Genomic DNA, 20,484 nt, shown 5'->3' on the forward strand with positions numbered 1-20,484 from the left:
TATAGGTCTCGGACTTTCACATCAAGATGAATACATCTCAGGATGCACACACGGTACAAATACTTGTCTACACAGTTTTATTGTGACCACGTGGAGGTCTGCTAGTTGACACAATACCGCGGTAGGAGCCTGCTGCCTGAAGATTTTCTGACCTGCTGTGGATAACTTTTTATTGATATTTAAACAAAACAATGTAGTAATGGCATTCATTATGCCATGTAGTGAGGAATCCATGTAAAAATCCCCAAAACTATAATGGATGATGGCACAAATATTACTCCAATATTTCTACATGGCACTTGAAATGGATACATGATTAGGCTGCCATATTTTATATTATTCTTATTGATTGTAAATGAGTGTGTGGCCAGTGGTAGTGTGGCTTAATTCACTGTTGCGGTCACCATTACATTGCTAAATCTTTACATAACAAATAGTTGTTGGCTGACATCCAGTGAGGCTTAATGTCATTTATCGAAGAAAAATTATTTTGCTGCCTCAAACAAATAAAGTAATTTTGAGACCAGAAACACAGAAAGTCAGTATTTGTGAACCTGAGCAGAAAAAGTCATAATAAAGGTTTATGGCCAAACAGAAACAGCTGTCTCACCTCAAATAATAAAACTGATCTGAAATAACACTCTAATATCTTCTGTTTATTTAACTTATTTTTGCTGCAAGTTTCCCCTTTCATTTGTGTGTGTTTGTGTTTGTTTGTGTGTGTGTGTGTGTGTGTGTGTGTGTGTGTGTGTGTGTGTGTGTGTTTGTGTTTGTGCGCAGATCTCCCAAGCTTTTATGCTGCATCACTCCTTAGACCATTTCTTTTTCTCCAGAGTTTTTGTCAGTCACTGATGCTCGTTTGTGTGTGTGTGTGTGTGTGTGTGTGTGTGTGTCTTGAACAATGAAGCAGTAGAGCTATGTGTATTATTTATTTCACGCATTTGATTTACTTGTGTGTGCCTGTCAGTATTCTTGTGCCTTCTTTAATTATCAGCTATATCTGTGATCTGTGTGTGTAAGTTTCTCTCTCTCTCTGTGTGTGTGTGTGTGTGTGTGTGTGTGTGTGTGTGTGTGTGTGTGTGTGTGTGTGTGTGTGTGTGTCTCAGCTCCCCCATGGTGCAGTAATGAGACATATTGGCTAGACAGAGCTTTGGGAAGGTCATGCTAAATTGAGGCATTGAGGAAGAAAGGAGGGTGTGAGTTGTGAGACTCTGAGCTCCTAACGATGAATCAGAATATACTTGTGCTAAATTAGCGGGCAAATATCATCTTATAATAACCTGAAGAGGAAAAAAAGATACTGAGATGGAGAAAGAATGGGAGAAGAAACAACATTAGAAGACAGGGCAAAAGACAAAACAATTCAATCTGTCATCTAGCAGTCATCAACACCTCAGAGATCAGTTTCTCCAGACTGGAAGGTTGGGTAGTGAAACAGACCAGCAATATTGGTAAGTTATTACCGGGTTACATGAACCTGCTGACGCAATGCATGATGCAGCTGCAGATGGATGCAAAAGAGTAAATCAAAAAGGTATACTGGCTTTTCTCCAGCCCCTGGGGAGCAACCCTTCTGGCCCACATACTTCACTGGCTGGATCTACAGCCTTCAGATGATCACATTTCTTCTCCTGCCAACAATGTCTCTGAAGAATTATGATCATATACAAATGTGATTCTGCCTGGATTATGTTTTATTGTGACTAAGAAACATTTACATATTACTTTTGCATTATTATATATTACATATGGTATACTGAATGTATCTGCAAATTATTCACTGTAATGAGTTTTTCATTTTTTTCCCCCACAATCTGCTCCAGGCAAATGACTATTGTTTTACTTGCAGCACTTTCTAGATTAAGGAGAATTAAAAGCATGTAAGATGGGATATATTGACGTTTTCAGTATTGAACCAAAATTGAAATAATTTACAAACATTCAGAGATTCTAGCGAATTAGACCTCTGCTCAGGTTTGAACGTATGATAAATGTGTAATATGCTCCACCTTATAGGTGAAACAAAGCCGAGAGTCATGGCGATGTCAGTCAAGCACATTCTGCACACGTACACACGCAACATCAGTCAAAATGATTAAAATCTCCTCTGTAGCTGTGGCTGTGCAGGGTCTTTCATCAGATTTTTCCACAAACAGTGAGCTTTGAAGGGGATGTTAAGAAGCAGATCAGTAGGAAAGGGGCTGTGCTTGAAGGTGGCATTTATAAACAAAATATGTATGAAATAGTGGAAAAAAATTGAATCGCTCTTGAAAAACAAAAAAAAGAAGAGAGATTTAAGAAAAAAAGAAAAACTGCATCTCCAGGACAAGCTGCCACCCACTCTCATATTACTACAAACTGTAAACTGTGAATGCAATTTAAGCTTTTCATTCTTTTCTATGTTGAACAGGGCGAGACTGCCCACAACTTCTTGACCCTGCTCTTTCACTTCGTTCAATCTGATTGACCTTTGACACATGAAATCGTGAGGATCTCCAGTGTCCTACCTGTTTGAGAGAGGGTGTCGGATTAACCTTTCACTGAGGAAATCTTGTTTGTTTATAATCTTGTTTTATAGATACACAGCAAATGATACATGCAGCAGAGAAGAAATGTTGGTGTTTGACAGCAGTGAGTGCAAGCACAGTGACAGAGATTAATCACAGTAAAATGTTTATTAAGAAGCTGTATAATTTACAACCATGTGGGATGTGGTTGTCAGCAAGCTAGACAAATTTATATAATCTCTGCATCACTAATTTCTTCCACTTCTGTTTTTGGCCAAACAGCTGGAGAAAATTTCACCAGGCAGATTTTGGTCTGACTGCAGCTTCAGTTAACTGAAACCTACCATCAGGTTAGCACTGGGTGAGCTAGACTGATACAAAGCTTTCAAGGAATACTGAATAACAAACAAACATTGATAATGTTCAATAGAATATCTTTAGAACAGTTTTACCATTCCTCCCTCAGCTTGACGGTGTACAGTCACGTCTGTTTTCACCATCACTGATTAAGCAGATGATCTGCCTTAACATCACAAACACACAAAAAAAAATCAAAAACAAAACAAAAGAAATTTTTAAAAAACACGCTCTCACAGCAGGGCTTAAAAAACTAAAGCACCAGACTGAAATTATGAATTCATACACAAAAATAAACACGGCTAATGTTAGTCGTCAAATTTTAAAATATGTTCCCTTCTGTCAGTTATTTCAGTGTCAGATCGATGCAACCCACCTCCACACCATTCACCTACCTTTTTAATCAGGACCAGCTGTCCACCGGGTCTGTCCAGTGTGCTCATGTCCATCCAGATATTCAGCTACTCCTCTTCACTCCTTAATCTTCACCAGTGAATAGACTCCATCCAGGGGATATTCCTGTACGGCTCATGGCATGAAAACTTAACTCTCTTAGAGATTAAATCAGACCAAAGTGCTTTAGTTGCCCAAACATGTGGGACTCCTGCACTTTGTACATTTAAACATATTTTTTGAAGACAGAGCTGTGGTTTGACTACCCAGATAAAATGAGAACAACACAGTGTGATCTAATAGTGAAAGACTCCTCATGTACCTCCTCAACTTGTCTTATTGTGCACAATCTATCAAATAAATGTATTTTGTAATAACTTGCTTAAGTTTTTTTTTCAACTGGTTTCTTCTCACTGATTTCAAAGAACTTTATTCATTTAGCTCCAACAGGGTAAATAAAAAGTATATGCAGTAAAGCGTGCACACACACACACATACACATCTTCTATAACACAGTGATCAAATAATAAAGTTTTTAGTAGCCTACATCCAACAACCAATCTCCATCTATTCACCCCTCCTCCTTCCCACGTCTTCTGTGCACATTTTCCCATTTTAAAAAGTAAATGCATTCCTGACAGCAAGTACACTCCCTCAAAAGCGTATTTGGCAAAGCGAATTCAAAATATATTTGTAGAAGATTTGCTTTGCAGCATTTGGACACTGGTCATAAAGTAGTACTTCGAAGTATTGGCTTTTTATCTCATTGCACATTTAATGATTTATGAACACATCATATGACTCATACACTGACCTTGGAGGACACTGTCCAGTAGGAGCCAAGCCAGCCGACAGCCAGTCTTTTTGTTTGTCCCCTCTTAGATTTACAGTTCTCTGAAATCTCTTAAATTTCTCAGCCTTAAATCACTGTACTATTGCACCCTCAGCCGCTCCACTGTAGCTGCTAAGTGACCACAAGTAAAACACCACGTAAAACAGTTGACCTTACATGTGGTTAAATTATCATTGCTTGAACTTCTTACATGAGGACGTACTTGAAAAACTGCTGTCACTGTCTCTGTGTAGCACTCTTCACCTTTCTCGCTGTTGTGACCTTTCCAGTGTTTCCAGCCTTGGAACGTATTTCGGAGGCCTCTGGTATTGTGGTAGCCTACTTGGCTTAGCCTGGCTCATAGCTGGTAAGAAGCTTTATACAAAGAGTTCAAACAAACTCTGCAGTGGACAACTGGCACTTTATTTCAGTACAACAGCGAACATAATACACAGCCTCTCTGTGATGCTCTAAACTGTTTTCTTGCTGAATATGGTACCCCGTGATTCACTATGGCTACAGCTAATATAACACACTCATAGCTGCATACATTTACGTCATGGATGTATAAAGAGAACTGGGTACAGCTTCTGAGGCAGGGTCCTGTTCACTCCCATGAAAGTTCCTCAGTGGCACTTAAAGCCAAAAAAGTCACTTCCTTAAAACGTACTGTGCACTCTCTATGGGCTCAATGCATTCCATGGAGCATGCTCACTAGGACCACTAACTGCTGGTTTAGCCCTCTGGCTAACTTGAATGGTAACAAAGCAATTCAAAATGTGATAAGACCAAATCAATATTGATGGATTTTGATAGTGAAATTAGTCATTTCGTGGGGGGTTGTTATATTCAAAAAAAATGTATCAGCTGATTTACAGATGTGTGACCCATAAAGCTGGCTTCTTAAAGGGTTTGGCTCGTAATACTGTACAACTGAAACTCAATCTCTGCGATTTCTTCCGGCATGATGAAATTGTTAGCAACTCCTCCCACACGACATTAGCAGTCTCCTTACAGCTGCTAAATCAATGTCAGATACCATGGCTGTCTTTCAGCTGCTGGTGTCTTGCTGATAAATCCACATGGTTCAATCTCTGCTGGGGCGTTTGTAACAACTGAATGTAATGGCACAATGTGCTTGCTGCCGTCAGTGTGATTAATGCAAGCCAAACTCCCTCTGGACCTGCCGAGTGTTCACTTTTGTTCCTTTAACAAAGAGGTCAGAAACTGACTCTGTGAGGGCAGGTAAAACAATCATCCAGCTTAAGCCAGAAGCAGTGTCTGACTGTACAAAAGGTAATCCTTGTATAAGAAATAATGGCAAAAGGACACACACATAAAATAAATCATTATAAAAATTGTTCTTCAAGTTTTTTCTAGAGGCTTTTCCACTCGAGGAGAAACTAGAAACAAGTGCTTTTTGAAATAAAAACTGTCAATTTAGAGCTACAGAGAGATTCAAATGCCCAAAATGACCTACATTTACTTTAATTTACATTGAGTTACAGTGTGAATTATCACCGTCAGTGTGACCGCCACCTGTCAGGAACAAAAGAGAAAGTACGGTGATGTTATCAATGCTGTTAATTTCCCTTTTTATCCCAAAAAAATAATATTGCTTTATTTTAATTATGACTATGATCATTCACCAATCTTAAATTTGCTTTAACAGATTTTTTGGCCACTTGGGGGCAGTGCAACAAGCTGTAAACACCACATGGGACATATTAACACCTTATGAAGTGATGACTGTGTTAACTGTGTTGCTCTGCTTGTATTAAAGACACATGACATTATGACTGCATTAACTATTCAGCTGATGCTTTATAAATGTGTCATCTGTATGCTGACATTGCAGCATGCTGACACTACAATACATCAGTACACTTGTACTCACTTGTGGGGACAGCAGAAACGGTCTAACAGTTACAGTGCGTCTTGTATCTGTTCACCTGGTGAATGTAAGTCTAATATTTACTCTCCTTTATAGCTAAACAATGAGCTGAATCTTGCTACAAAACACTGCAAAGCTGATTGGAGCTGCAGAGTTTGGTGATAATTCTCCGTAGATTCATCACTATAAGTGATGGCTCTGACATTACACACTGTCATTTGTTGCATTGTTATTCTAAAAATGTCAATTACTGCTGCTTTAAAGGGAAACACATAAACCACAAGAAAACTGTGAGCTATTGCTTTTCAACTGGCGCTCTATCATTAAAGGCACATTAGCTTGTGATAAAACATATTTTTCTCATTTTCTCCCAATATGTTTTTTGGTTTTCATCAACCATATTCTATTCATATTCTTCTAACACTTCATTTCTACATATTTTTCTAACACTTTTTTTATTAACTCATTTTGGAAGGCATTCATATGTATTTTAGTTAGTTTTTAGTTTGAGGGATTAGTTGGAAACACCATTATCAGACTTCAGTAGTTGTTTGATTTCTACAACAGTAGAAATTTCACAGAGAAAATGAATCTGTGTTGTTTTTAGGGCAGTTTAACCTTGATACCTTGAATATGGAGCCATTAATCAATAGTGGGAGCTGTGTGCTTGGTGCAAAATCAATTGTGAAACAGAAAAATGGTCGAAAAGAATGAAGATTGTTTTACTTTTGTTTTAAGTGTTGAAAAGACAAGTTAAAAAAGCCTTACACAAGAATAATTTTTGTATGAGACATGGCAGCTGAAAAATCTCAGAGGAGCTGAGATTCGGGGAAGTGACAGCACATGCAGCATGAAACTAAGCATCATGGGCTGTGCTCAACATATGCTCAGTGGAATTACATCCTCATCTCGCTCACTCCTTTCACGCTGCAAAAATGTACATTTCAACAAGTCGCCATTAGGTGTGAAACCCTAATTTTGTCTAAATAAGTAACAGATAGTAGTGACATGATGTACACTTATTTGTTTGTTTAAAATATGTATTTTGTCTTACCTGTTTTGCTTTTATTATTCCACATTTTAATACAGTAACTCTTATGTTTTGACAAATCTTGAGACAAATTATTGCAATCCACATTTTCTACAATTTTAAAAGTACTGTTAGACTGCATATGACACTTGTTTTGATTGATATTTTTTGCAGTGTGCCCCCCTCCTTCCTTTTCTCTAGTTGTTATTCTGTCCTAGTCCGCAAGGCTCTTACTCAGTGCAGTGGAGTGCCAATTATTATGGTAATGACTGAAACAGATATCAGATGGGTTTCCCTGGAATAAGCTTTTTCATATTTCACACACATCACTCTGTGTGTGTTTTGATGCCCGCATGTTTTTATTTATGAAAAAGCGAGAGACAGCAGAAGGAAAGCAACAGGGAGAGTTTCTCCTTGAGCAGAATTGAGTTTTCGCACCTTCCCTGACTGAATTAAACCTTTATAGGGAGAATTTGTAGCAAACTACTTTGGTCTGCTCATCAAGAACACATTCCTTTGAACACTTTTGACATAAATTCAGGATTATAAAAGGAACTGGTGTCAGTGCCAGTGACAGAAATTTGACAAGAGAGAGATGTGATGCGTTTCCAAGGTCATTGCATCTCCCTCCGGTTTCATCTCCACTGCTTTTCCGCCGGAGGGGTTCATGAGTCGCTGGCTTTGATCCTTGCGGTGTCTTATAATGTGTTTCATCAAATGTGTTTAAAATGCTCGATGAAGTTCAAGTCCATTTTTGGAACTGGTATTGTTGACCTAGTTGCAGGAAGGCAGTGGTGAGCACTTCCTGTCCAGGAAAATAGACTCAAGAAGGAAACCATGGATTTAAAAGAAGTAAAGAAATAGAACATTTGTGGGATAAATTTTGGTGTTGATGAAATATCGGCACCACTTTCATGTTTCTACAATAAATATGAGGCTACAGCCTTGAGACGGTAAGCTTGACTGGAAATGGGGAAACAGCTACCCTGGCACTGTCCAAAGGTATCAAAATTGGCCTACCAGCACCTTTAAAGCTCACTAATTAACACATTATATGAGAAAAGGTTGTGATACCTACTACTATAATTTTTTTTTGGTTTGTTGGCATAGCTTCTGGAGCCAGTGGAAGTCTGCTGAGAACAGAGTGGGCTCATAAGGAGGGGGGCTTTAGAGAGACAGAAGGTAAAACAGCCTGTTTCAGACAGAGGCTGAACTGAGGGGCTGCATAAGGGGTCATTATGAGTTAAACAAGCAATAAATCATGCAAAGATATTTCAGTAGAGCCCCAGATAAAACATATAGACCTGTAAAAATAATATGTTCCCTTTAAAATCCACTGGTGAATCAAAACCTTCATCTCAGGTTTTACCCTCAAGATGTGTTGATGTTAAGACAAAAGGAGAGCTTAAGTTTATTGATGAAATCTCATTAAAGTATAACAGTTTCAAGGCCCCTTGTTCATTTTAAGACATTTTTCAACAAACTTTTTTCTGCTCTTCAAGAACCATGGACACCCTGCAGAGACAGTACTGCGTGGGCAGCAGTTGTTATTCATTTTTAGTAAAGAGAAGATGACTGAATAATCCTATTCAATAATATTCCACTGAGTAAATTCAATAATCTAATAACAATGTGATGAGAGTCGATGTCAACAGCAATTGTTGCACCCATAAAGCAAAAATGATGCAGTATTTTCATTATGAGTTCATTAAAATTTAAAAAAAAAAAAAAGCTCAGCTGCCATGTTCAGAGTGTTCCATCATTTATTTTCTGATTTTCTTCTTTTCCTATTTCCTCTACATGTTTTATCTTTTTTTCTACTGGCTTATTTGTTTTATTTACACATATAAATAAGATTGCATTATAGTAAGATAAGAGAACATGAACGATAAACATCCCCCAGGGTCTTAATTCTCCATAGCATGCACATTATGGAGATAAAAAGATTAAAATGCTATATGAAAACAGAAAACTGGGTTTATTTTCAGCATTTATAGTAACAACACATCATGGAAGACAGGAAGTATATAGACTGAAAAACACTATGATCATCATCAGATCAAACCAGCCACACAGACAACATTAATTAGTTGTTTTAAACCACACACATATTTGATAAAAGAAAACCAATATTAACCAGAAGGAAGGAGAGATTTCTATGCAATACACCCACATTTCCCAGAAAGAACTTGAACATGTCAGATTTAGCTTTTGAAATTAACATACAGACGCAGAGAAATATGATGAAAGCAACAGTAAAAAGCAGAGTAAGAAAAAGTGACAGTTTGAGTCTTTACTTAAAACTGAACAGAGCTAAAAAACTTACCAGCAGGGTTCCTGCAGTCATGCAGAAATGTCAACATTTCAAGTGTTTTCCTGCTCATAAATATGAACTGCCAACTCAGGCAATGTTTTTTTTTATTTTTGTTTTACATTATCCATTCACTTGATCATTAACATATTATGCAAGAGGTTTATAAAAGGAAAGTCCTGTCACTCTGAAGTCCTGTGGAGAGGCTCTGTACATAGCTCCCAAACATCAAAAAACATGTCACTGTAAATTACAGGGAGATTTGTATAAAAGAAATTATCTCTGGAAACATTTGAAAGTCAATTTGGCATTTGTGCAATTTGCACTCACAGTATAAGCTTCCGTAGGTTTGAAATTGCGAGTTCAAAGGCGATTTCTCCCTTTTATCATTCTGTGATGAAGCCTGGAGGCAAACGTTACGATTGCAGCTGTAAGTGTACATGAGGAGGAGGCTGATCTGCTTCTCCATTAGATTACTTAGTAACTTTGCACCAAGAAAACATCACTGAGGTGCTGTGGAGGAGGACATTACCAGACAATATATATTGAATAGAGCCAAGAACTAAATGATGAGCTGTAACAATATCAACCCACACCACTTGTGTAGTGACATAAATGACAAGCACATTACATCTTCATGCAACCCAGCATAACATGCATATTAAAGCATATTTGTACTTTTCTCACATTCTGATCATTATTCGAAGGACACTTGGCACGTCATTCAGAGACTGAAAATTCTTCCATTTCATAAACATTTCAGTAAGGTGCAGTGATAACTCTACTTCTAATGGCTCCTTTCTGTAGAATTGTTCTTTATCGGGTCTTTGATCCACTGAATTACCAATGGGTGCTTGCTAGATGATCTCATTGATAATAATGATCTTTGATTTGATTTGGTTGAGAACAGTTTTTGTATGTTGCCTCTGTATATGAAGAAAACAGTTGCTTGTTTACAAATGAAATGCACACAGAGCAACATTAGAAATAATGTGTTAGTTGTGTTTCTGGCACCCTGACTAATGTTCCAATATTCACTGTTCTTCGCCCTGTTTTTGGTCTCTATTGACTCCTGAGGGAAAAATCTCTTTAGCTGCTAAATACTTAATTATAATTATGTTCATCAGCCGTCTGGCTGCTGCTTGGTATACAGTCACTTTATTAGTCTTTTGCCCTCACTATACAGCTATACATGTCGAACACAGCCTTTGAGATTTTTACTGGAAGTGCTTGAGAAACTGTGAAATCATTATTGGACAACCTATTCAATGATGGTGATTACAAAGCAGAAAAAGATTTAATAAACAACATTTGGATTAAAGTTATTGTAAAAAATAAATTAGTATAGTAAAAATCACAACTGGATTCACAAAAGTAGAAACGTCTAGTTAACTTAACTATCAAACTAGTTACATTGATCATATAAGAAATAAAGTATCACCATTAAAGAGTCCTCGTAGGAAGTACAATACTGTAATTACGCTTGTAAACATGCACATAGAGTCCAAAAGTAAAGTTGATAATGGCCCACAACAAATTTGCTTTCTTCTTAATTTTTTTCTTTAAAATATAATCAAATTTTCTTTAAAATATAATCAAATAAAATATAAGGCAGTTCAGTCCAGTTCTCAGAAATAAATCAATTCTTCTTCAAAATAAATCAGGTCAGTTGTCAATTCAGTTCTTCAAAAAATAAATCAGTTCAATAATCAATTCAGTTTGTCTTTGCAAACAACAGCCGGGTCTAGTGATTTCGCAGAGCGTTGTCGTCAAAGCAAAGTTTGGGCACATATGTCATTCGTAAAGGGATAGTTTATCCATGTAAATTGTCACTTTTGTATTTTCGTGGTATAAATGCAACATGTCCATTTAGATACATTTATGTTTTTTTTCATCATCACTATCACAGTTGTCCACACTTGATATCAGTTAATAATTGTCTGGTGAGCCCTCCCTAATCCAGCTCTTTAGGAAAAACATGTAGGAGCTTGATTCTTACTCAGGTTTGGTTTGAACTGCCAAATGAAACACAGAATTAGTGGAATGAAAATGTTTGAAAAGAACTCAGTACAAGCTCCACTTCTGCTTGTACTCTCATACCATGATCACCTTCCTCGTCACGCTTTCTACTAAGTAGACAACGATCTCATAATGTCTGAACCGTGTTTATGGACTATGCTGTCAGGCACAGATGGAAGATTACAGAGTCTATATTTCATTTGCAATTGTGCCGTGTACTTAGTAACACCTTTTGAAATGTTCTGTTCCGGTTTACACTCAGTAATCAAACTTTATCACATTTGTCATGGTTGATTTAGCTTCACTGTTGATGAACTGAATCAGCTGATGGGGAACAGGAACAAAGAATTGGACTTAAAGAGCACTGATATCCTGGGATATCTTGTGTACATGAGGGAAAAGGTTGTGCTGTTGGTTTGAAGTTAACCATCAGGCCTACATACTGCACTAAACTATACATTTTATGTTTGATTGCTGCACTATTTGACCCTTCGGCCATCTTGAGTATTAAAGAAATTAAATTACAGACGTCTACTTAGCTTTCTTGGTGCTACTCTGACATTTCTGTCCCCTCATCTTGCCACAAACATTGCTGGTGGCAATTATCAGACACTTAATTGACTTAATGATTTTCATTCGTGCTCAGAATAGTTCCAATAATATATGGCCTCATTGAAGTAATCACTGTAACATTTAGAGAAACCACAGCTGTTGAGAATTAACATTTTGGAGTCAACAGAAAGATTTTTCTGTAATAAAACTCCCTCATTTTCATCAGTTAGGAGGAACACACCAGCAAACTGAAAAAAGACCAAGAATGTCACTATCTGTTACTTCTATATCTCAAGACACGCTGGAAAATTCAAATAAAAAGAATTGGGGAAAAAAGACCCAGAAATGTCTAGAACCAGCATGCTAAATACAGTGTTTTTTTCCTGTTATTGTATTTCAGCATATGCCTCACATCACTCTGACCTAATTGAAAAAACAAAATTGTGCTCAACAAGTTCATGTCCTTTTAAAAAAGGACACTTGTCACTGCAATATGGAAAGAAAAAAAAGTAGTTCCCTTCCACTGTGCTGATGCAGTCTGTTATCTGTCTCATTCTTGTCTCTCCCCTCTCATGGTTAGCAACAATGACAGATCCCGTCTCTGTGTTTTCTTGAAGCTGCTGCAGTGATGAGCCGCACTGACTCCCATCCATTTTTTTTGTGTCAGGGATGAGGATATTTTCACAATGCATGTAGGAGAAAGAAGAAAATTCAGTTATTTCATAAAAATAAAACCTTTTTTTCTCCTTCTTTCATGCATCTGCAGTATACACAGCACATACTGCACTCTGTCACTGTGAAGTGTGTGTACAACATGTTGTCTACAGTGTTGGTTTTGCAATGATTGAAACTAAATGTTAAATACATACGCCACAGGCAATTGAATCTCCTGTATGTTAGTAGTTTATCTGATCATTAGTACAGGCAGTCGAAGAACATTTGAACTCTAAACAGTCAGGTTTCCATCCAAATGTACCATGACTACTACTGTGGTACTCTACTGGATGGAGCACATTGAAGTAAAGAGAACTGATTCTCCTATGGAGTGCGGTGAAACGCAAAATGAAGAAAATGGCACAACGCGATGATGAAACTAATAGAGCGTCAGTCAAAGCAATAATAACTTGATACAAATACTGGTGATGAAAAGCATAATGGACAGTGGAAATGGAGAATTCTGAATACCTAACATCACAGCTTCATGCTTTTGGAAGTATGTCTGGACAGCATCCAGACATACACATACTGAATGCTGCCCTATGGTACATTTAAGTCACGTTTCCTGTATGTCATCACTTCTCTCCATTGCACTTTGTCGCATTTAGCTTTTGTCTGTAAATTAACCTTTTCACCTCAGACAAACTCAAACTCAAACACAGACTTTTTTTGGACAATATTTCAGCTTTTTTTAAATTTCCAGAGTTTCCACTTGTAATGACACCTTGTTGCAGACTGTGTGTGTGTGGGTATGTGACATCAAATGTACTTGGTAAAGCTGGGAGTTTTTCTTTTGATTTTAAATCTATAAGTTTAATTAATTGTCTGAGACTTAAAAGTAAAATATTATCCAAATATATAAGTACTAGAATAGGGGGAAATAAAGACACACACTGACATTATACAACATACAAAAATAGTATAGATGTAATAGCTAAAGGAGCCAAAAAACATTTACTGTAATAACCTTGAGTGAAGGGGGACCCAAAAATTCCTGGAATTATTAAAAACATTTTCATTATAAATCTTTCAAATCCCCTTCAAAGTACTCTCCTTGCAATGCAACACATTTGTCCTTTTCCTGGAAACATTTCATATGGTCATCTTTTGTTACCAGGTCTCGGACCTCCTGCAATTTTTCCTGGATTTTTTCCAATTATTCTCACTTTCAGTCCCAATTTTATTTTCACCAAGCTGAAGGCATACTTGGGTGCTATCCATATCCTTCCAGGAATTTTGAGTGACCCCACCCTCTTCCCCTGTGCCTCATATATACTGTACAAAGTACCTTTATCATATGGAAGCCTAATATACTGTAACCCCATTACCTTGAAATCTTTATTTCATTATCTCCAGTGAGCAAAATGTATGTTTTTCTAAGATGCACAGCTGTGTGGTCTTGGCTAATGTAGCATCCTGTCACAGGTGATAACATCAGAGCCAGGAGATCCTTTTATTCATCAATGTATCGGGTCTAGAGGCTAATGCTGCTATTTACTTATTAACTTATTATCATTGGTTTTTAATGCATGAAGGGTGCCATTCAGTTGGCTTATATGTTACTTAAATCATAGGCTCTAATGACTTCTTATTTAATTTTTCATATTTGTAGGTGTTTTGATAGTTACATGAAATGGAATTAGGATTTCATTTAACCACCACACTGTCTCATTTTAGACAGCAGGGTACAGCTTTGAATGAGAAGAATCCCAGAATAGAGTAGAATAAACTCTTGCAAGGAAGGACAAACCCTAATTCAAGGTAAAGGGAATGTTACAGTTTAACAGTTTCTTTTAATTTAACTTCTAACTGTTATTTTACTTTGGAAATGTTCACATTTATTCAAATGCTTTCCTCTGAGATGGCATAGTGTTTAAAGACACCTTACTCGATTGAAAATCAGCAGCTTTAGTTGCCTTTTCTCATTGTCATACAAGTCTGAAGAGGTGGTTTGGTATGAAAAAGAGATTTTCAGACACCCGTTGCTGAAACTTAATAGTTACTATACTAATATGCTGTATATTCTTTTTTTCCCTTCTTTTTTTTAAAGAAACCTAGACTTGAACATTAAACTACAACAATTGGACTGGAAAAAAATGTTTATTTGTATTTCAATACAGAAAACAGAAAGTTAAACTTAAATGAGGATCATATTGGTAATTTTTATTTTACCACAAACTCACAGTTTATTATTGTAGATAATATCTGGCATTAAGGTTTGGTTTAGTAAGATTTTCTTTGGCAATTTATGAGAGAAGTATTTTGTTAGTAAATACACTTAATTCTTGTTTTTGGTATATTTTTCCTACTGAATATGCTTTGCATTTACTTCTTTTGACCTGGACTACTGTTTCAACTTCAGGTAAATCTTCATTCCTACCTGTTGGTGTAAAATGTTGTCGACATATTGTCACATGGCACTTGAATAGCCTCATCAGCTCTTCTCTTAATCTCTTTATTTTGTGCTGTCTTGTTAACGTCTTTTGCTGCAATGACCCAATTTCTCCACAGAAATCAATCAAATTTCATTTAATCTTGTGTGTCTTTGCATACATACATCCTAATATATTCATTCCTTTTCATGACTGTGACAGTGTGTTTTGTGAATTTGTGGCAATACGAAATGTCTTTCGACAACCCTGAACTGGGTCTTGCAAAGGGGAGAATGACTTGCCCCGGTTTCATAACCAAGTAATGACAAACTCACCAGAGCGCCTGCGATGCATGACTCATAAGGATACGATTTTTGAAATGCTAATGAGGTGAAGATTATACAGAGTGGAAGACAAGATAGAGCGTAAAAGAGTGAGATAGAGACCGTAAGACAGAGAGAGAGATCATTCGTATCTAGCCTGGTCTTTTGCAGGAGCTGACAGTCACGCTTTCTGTCTGAATGTATAAGATAGTTTTTAAATAATCTCTCTTTACCCGCTTTAGTATTTATGACTTTGCGATGAGTCAGAGAGGGAAAGAGAGAGTCAGAGTCTAGGCGGTAAAGCCTGCAGCGCTGTGAGAACCCTCTTCTCTCTCTTTTCTTCATCTCTCTTGCTCTCCTCATCGTGTGTGTGTTGAACTCCCATGCAGTGAAATAGGGCTAAACAAGGTTAAAGAGAAGGTCAAACACACATGGACGAACTTAATCTTTCTCCTGTTATTTCAGCCACACAAGGCAGTGCTCCTGCAGGAGCAACTCAATTATCTTCTAAAGTAGAACATACTGTATCTTCTGCATATCTAGAAGAGATCCACTGGTATGTGGATAAAAATGCCTTATAGGGGTAAAATAGGGGTGATGCTATCTGATTGAAGGCAGATCAACAGGGTTGTCAAGCCCCTCAGGACATGTGCAGAATGAGTATTTATTTTAGTAGACATGCTATCATTCTTCAGAGTATTACACACATCTTTTTTCCCATTCTTCATACCACTCAGCCTTCACCTCATCCCCATCTTACACCTCCTGTTTTCTTTTTGTTTCATGCTTTCACTCACGCTCCCATGTAATTTTTCTCCCTCTTCTCTCCCATCATCCTCCTTCCATATCCTCCCTCCCTCCTTCTCAATACACCTCCACCTTGTCTTGTCTTCCTGTACTTTTTCATTTTCCACATCTCCTTTTTCTTCCCCATACTGCTCTGCTTTTGTCGTTCCCATCTTCTGGCATGTTGAGCTAGTGAAGGTCATTGTAGTGTTAGAGGCGGGGGGAGGGGATGATGCAGCTATATGTAACTGCGGCTGTTGGTAACTGCAGAAAAGACGGATGAATGGATGATAAGAGCAGGAATGTGAAAGCGGAGAAACTGAAAACACGGAGGGTGACAGAATTCCCTGCAACCTTTTGTCTGCATCCTGATGAGGACTCACTGTTCTTGTGTGCCTGCTGCCCGCTTTTATGCGTGCTCCAATGCATGCTGCTTCCATTTGTTTTTCATTAGTGGTCAATCATGACGGTCACCCCTTCCTTTTACCTTAGTGTCAATGGCGGAAACAATATTTGCATTTTGCAGTCATCATGGGGAAGAAGGTGTTTTTATGCCTCTAAATTGACAGTTTGCTAACCACCTTCTCCAATAATGTTCTCCACATGCTAAAGCAGTGAGCACAGGGCTCTATTAAGAATGACACTCCATACACAGGAGAGGTATTTTCTTTTAGCCTCTCCAAAATCTAAAAAAGGCAATGACATTAATCTTAACTGAAAACATTACCATTTCTGGTCAACTAGCTTATAACTACAGTAATGCTAATTGTGTGTTCCCCCCAAGATCTTTTTGACACATACTTGTCTTTACAACAACTTTATATGCAATCACTAAAATTGACCTCACGTTCTTAATCCTCAAATTCTTTTCTCTTGCAAAGGTGTATAAAACTACGGAGCCCGTAAAGGATCATGCAATATCTTTTTAATGTTGACGGAATCGAGCGCACGTTTTATTAACTCATTCGCACGATTTAATATAACGTGAGCACATTTAATTAACTTGTGCTAACATTTTATTAACTCGTGTGCACGTTTTATTAATTTGTGTGCACATTATTAACTCGTGTGCACGTTTTATTAACTTGTGTGCACGTTTAATTAAATTGTTGCCACAATATAGCTATAACGTGCACATGAAATACTAATTCGTGGCCACAAGATACTAATTCGTGGCCACGAAATAAGTAGGCTATAACGTGCGCACAAAATACTAATTCGTGGCCATGAAATAGGTATAACGTGCGCACAAAATACTAATTAATAATATCACTATCATTCCTGGAGAGCTGGGTAAGCAAATCGAGCGCACTTTCTCTAGAACCTGCAATAGCCTACATCCGGACCAAATTCTGATCACAGTTTCAGCTTGAAATGATCTTAAAACGTGTCTTTTCCCTGATCATCTCCTTTGAAAGTAGCATCATGTGTGTCAGACTCTCAGCTGAGGGAATACATAGGTTATATGAACCGCAGCGTTTAATGATGCCACCAGACGAAGCCGTGCAGTTACAGTAGCGCTCACTGTATGTATCACGTTGCCAAGAGAACCTATAGCCTATCAGTGATCAGAATCTAGTTTGTATTGATTTGCAGGTTGTTGTTGCTCTGACTGAACTACTGAATGTGTCTGTAGTGTTCTCTGGACATTTGTCCTTCAATAAAATCACAGAAGATTAAAAGTTCACTATATTATTGATCAGTCTGACGAAATGTGCTATAATTCCTTTAAACCATTATGTTAACACTTTGATGATGTTTTATGCTTGGTCCTGATTTGCTGAAGTCAGTTTTACACTGCTATATTACAGCTAATAGAACCCTGATTAGAAAATTGCGCAATCCTTTATTACCACAGATAATATCTGATCAATGAAAATCATTCCACTTTGATTTGCCAAAGACTAAAGTGATTTCATAGGACAGTGTGAGAGCTCGAGCATAATGTTTAAATCAGCTGCATCAAGTTTCAGAGCTCTACAATGTGCAGCTGTCACCAGAAATACGGGAGGCATTGAGAGTGCACCGAGCACCCAGGTATGATATTAATATTAATATTATTAATTAGTATTTCGTGCACACGTTAAACCTATTTCGTGGCCACAAATTCGTATTTCGTGTGCACGTTATGGCCTACTTATTTCATGGCCAAGAATTAGTATCTCGTGGCCACGAATTAGTATTTTGTGCGCATGTTATAGCTATATTGTGGCCACAATTATTATTATTTTTTTTACCATGATCCTTTACGGGCTCCATATAAAACTTATATTATTGCGTATATTTAAGACCCTTTGACAGTGCCTTCTGCCTGCGGGACATAGCTTTGTCAAGGAATTTTGTGACATTAAGGCTAACTAGCTAGCTAGGTGTCATTAAAGTCTGTTCAATCAATGGTCTCTGAAATGAGCAGCCTGCTTTTGTATCCCCTTGTATAAAATCCCAGACCCAAATGTATCAAAAATTACTTTAAATTTCAACAAGTGAATCCGTCTCTGTTGTCATTGTGAACTACATGTGTGCAATATGAGTTTGGAAAGTAGGCATAGCAACAGTAACTACGGGTTTTTAGCAAAGGGACATTTTGTTATGATCACCCTTTCCATTTACCTTAGCCTCAATAACAGGTGAGTGTCATTATACTGCACTTACACTGTAGTTATGTCTTTTTTGTCACTCTTTATATTAAGCTTCGGCATACTAAAAATAGCATTCATTCTGGATTTATTTTATTCTGACAGGTGTTATGGGTAAAATATGATGTTAGTTTTGAAATGTGGAAGAGCTTTCACATCCAAATGTAATGTAACATGTATCTATCATGTCAAGGAAGACCAACAGGCTGCTGTAGGCTGTAGCATTCAGAGTTTCATTTAGCTTGCATCAGCTCTATGAATACATTTTTATCATCCTAGCATGTTGACAGGCGCTTGTTGAATTGCATGCAAGAGAGGTTTTTTTTTCCTCTCAGATGAACCGTTGAAAAGCACCCACAATGTTGTTTGAATCTTGCCAAAACTGTCAGTTCCCCTGCTGTGTCATTGTCAGAGTCGCTGCTACCTCTCTTTCAGTCTAAAGACAGTAAAAGCTCAGTTTAATCTAGTCCAGTATTTTGCAAAACCTGAACCATTCCTTGCCTCTGTGGAAAATGAATAAAAAGGGATAGAGTGCTACAACAGAGCCGAGCCAAGCCTATATCCCCGCCGCTCTAACTGATGCACTGAATCAACATGAGTGGAGGCGGCTAATAATCCGTGGAATTAAATGAATGGGAGCCATTTCCCCTTGTGGATGTTCTGACTTGACAGTGTAAAACAGATTAGTGGCACTCTGTGATAACATGTAGAAGAGAAGGTGCATGTTTTTTGCATGTGGGGTTAGGCTTACAGATATACCTACGGTGTGTTTTATGAATATTAATTACCCTCCCCACCCCCCTGACTGTAAAACAGGCAGTGTGCTTCGCCTGTTCTGATTCCCTCAGGGACAGGGACCGGGGCGACCCTGGCATTTACACACTAATGAAAACAATCATGGAAATATGTTAATCTGCCCAGCTCTTGTGTGCTGCAAACAAACTGTGCTCTTTCAAAAAGGCCAGATGCTCCTGTGAGTAATCACCTATGGCAACTGAATCCATTTAACCATAACCATTAAGGCTTTATTTGACCCATTTACATGATGCACTTAACCCATACACTGCTGCAGTAAAGAGATTGATAACTCTCTTTTGTCAGTGCTTTAAGATTATCCATTAGTGTCCCCTAAACTGCATTTTTAATTACCTGGGTAGCATTTACAGGTAACAACCAAAAAGGGGAAAATTAGTCAATGGTCACAAAGCTTGTGAGCACATCATTACCATGTGGGAATTATTCTGTTCAACAGCACAAAATGCTGAAATTATTAGTCATACACGGTGGACTAATGCTGTAAACCTGAACAAATGATGAAATGAGCTGAACTGTTCTACAGAGTGGTGTACCCAGAACGGCTGCTGGAACTGGGCTGATAATGGCTTTGAGGGAAGAAAGTATTCAGGCTTGTACTGTCTATTACACAGACCTAATATGACTCATCAAGGAGGAACACAAAGCAAGTTACATGCACTATATGGCAAGAATCCATGCAACTTTAATGTCACGATTATTTAAATAAGAATAATAGTGCACTGAAAGTCTTGATGAGTACAGGGCAATTCATTAGGACTAGTTTCTATGCTATAATACAGAAAAACACAGTTCTTTTCACTGTTACTGTTACTGTTACGTGTTAATAGGCACAATTCTTAAAGGATCTATAATCAGTATTTCTTTATGATAACAATCTATTAAATCACAATGTGTAATGTGAGAGCTGCTGCTCACAATGATGAACACACAGTGATTATC

This window comes from Scomber scombrus, chromosome 13 (genome assembly GCF_963691925.1).
Source record: "Scomber scombrus chromosome 13, fScoSco1.1, whole genome shotgun sequence".
Classification (NCBI taxonomy): Eukaryota; Metazoa; Chordata; class Actinopteri; order Scombriformes; family Scombridae; genus Scomber; species Scomber scombrus.